Consider the following 2,472-nt stretch of genomic DNA (forward strand, 5'->3'; position numbering starts at 1 on the left):
CTCAAGAGAGATTAGGCAGTCCTTTTTGTCACGTGTACCTTAAAACAATGCTTTCTTCTTCGTTTGTATTTTTACTTTTTGTCACAAATCTAATTATAAAAATGTCTGATGGAAAAAAACTGGGCCAACAAGTCAGATGGGGTATTTGTCCTGGGTGTAGGTTTGATACTGAGCAGGTAGTTGACCTTCCTTCTTTTCAGATGCCTGTGATGTACACCTCAAGTTTAACATATCCATAAAACATATTTATTCCCAAGGTGTATGTCACAGGTTTGATACTGAGCAGGTAGTTGACCTTCCTTCTTTTCAGATGCCTGTGATGTACACCTCAGGTTTAACATATCCATAAAACATATTTATTCCCAAGGTGTATGTCACATGTCATTGCTTCAGGTTTCTCTCTGCCCTACCCTGAAGTCCGTATTAGCTTAATTCCCCTTAGACCACACCCTGGTGGCTGGAGAACTGCAGCCACACTGTGCTGCTGCGCTTGACCCTCCTGACGGCCTGCTGAGTTTCAGAAGCAGCAGGAACTCCATGATGAAATCTCTTCAGCTTTCCTTGGCCTGCTTTATTTCTGGATACGAAATGACTCACTATTTATCATTGCCATTTCTGATTTGGATAAACAAATATAGGGACAGATGGCAGATAACTGGTTGTGTGTGTGTGTGTTTATTTGTTTTTGATGTATTTTTTTTTTTTTTTTTTGTCTGTTAACTTGGCTGTAAAAGCATTTGTAATGGTTATAATTTAGCATAGTAATCCCAATCTGGGAATATCCTGTGAATATGGAAGTCCAGTTAGATACTTCTCCCTAAACCTTGGTGCCAGCTGAGTTGTCCTGACTGATGGTGCCCCCTGATGGCCTGTGCAGACTCGGTCACGGAGTCATCTTCTCTTTCCCCAACCTTTACTCATTTTTATTCCATCTCGCATTCTAGATTCCATTTTGCTTGAGATAATCCTTATCTCCTCTTTGGGTTTCTTATTTCCTCTCTTACTTATTGCACTTTTACCTCACAAATACCTTATTTCTTCTCTGTACTCATTCTTCTCATTATACTTTTGAACTAAGAACTTTCCCCAACCACGGCTAAGAAGTATTTGGTGTCATGTCCGTATTAAGGAGAAAGGAAGCACTAGATTTTGAAGAGAAATTAGATGTTACAATAAAGACTCATTGTTGCCAACTTCTAGAGCTTTTGAGATATGTGAGGTGTTCCTGCAGAGTCTTTACAGGTGTTTGTTAACCTCCTCAGCTTTCTCCAACTAAATTTGCTTTGTCTTATGCTTTAGAATTCAAGGTAAATAAAACAGTTCTGAAATTTTATTTAATTTGATTACTAGTGTTCCAGTGGCATTTTCTTCTCAGAAAACATGCTGCTGCTCAGTCTCTTGGGCACCTTGTGCGCTCAGCATGCCCTGCTGGGCAGGCCCACGAACCCTCCCTCTTCGCTCTCCTGCTCTCCACGTTGTTAATGCCGTTTCTGATTTTACCCAGCTGACTTGCACACTAGCTTCTGAGATACAGTCCATTTATAGGTTGCATTCTTGATTATTTGTCTGTGCTTTTTAATTCATAATTGGACTGTAGTGAAAGTGACATAGATAAATATCTCCCATGGGTTATGTGGCTTTACAACAAAGAACCATACTACTACAACCCTAATTCCCTCTCTTTCAAAATTGTGATTCTGTTTTTAGTGACTGAAGAGCCTAGGAGAAGAATGTGAATGAAGCACAACTGCCCAACCCCACTACACAAAAAAACTCAAAACACTGCTGAGTACAGCAGTCATGAGTACGAATCATTTCTATCCTCTTTTTTTTTTCCCCTGCAGACAACACTGTACTTCTAATAAGAATTTAAGAGCGATGACCACCATGGTTTCCAGTCTGTTGGGAGCTGTGGAGCCTCTTATGATTTGTTTTCATTCTCTTACCTCTTCCAGAATTGATGTAGTCTTTGGGATAGAATTGCATAATGTTAAGAGTTTGAAGCAACCTCAGCAGTCATTTACTTTAGTTTCCCATCTAATGTAGTTCTCCTTTCCAAAAAACTCCCTAGAAGTTGGCCATCTAGCCTTGGCCTTAGTGCTTCCAGTGAGCAACAATTCAGTACTTTATGAGGAGGCCCATTCCACTTATGGAATGCCCCAGTTCTGAGAAGCTTCTGTATGTTGAGCTGAAATTTAACTTATGGGAATTTCCACCATCAGTCCTGATTCAGCCATTTGTGGCAATGAATGACTCATTTTTTTTACTCTCAAAAGCATGCCCTTTAGCTATTGGAAGACAGCTCTCAGCTCCTTAGTCTCTCCAGGCTAAGCTTTGCCTGCTGTTCTCTTGGCTTACTGGGCTTTTTTCTTCTTGATTTTGGGAGTTTTTGAAAATAGCCCTATGTCTTAGGTATGAGTTGCAAAATTTCCCCCCAGTTTGTCATTTGTCTTCAGGCTTTGTATTTACAGT

The sequence above is a fragment of the Galeopterus variegatus genome, unplaced genomic scaffold, assembly GCF_000696425.1.
Source record: "Galeopterus variegatus unplaced genomic scaffold, G_variegatus-3.0.2 Scaffold8123, whole genome shotgun sequence".
NCBI lineage: Eukaryota > Metazoa > Chordata > Mammalia > Dermoptera > Cynocephalidae > Galeopterus > Galeopterus variegatus.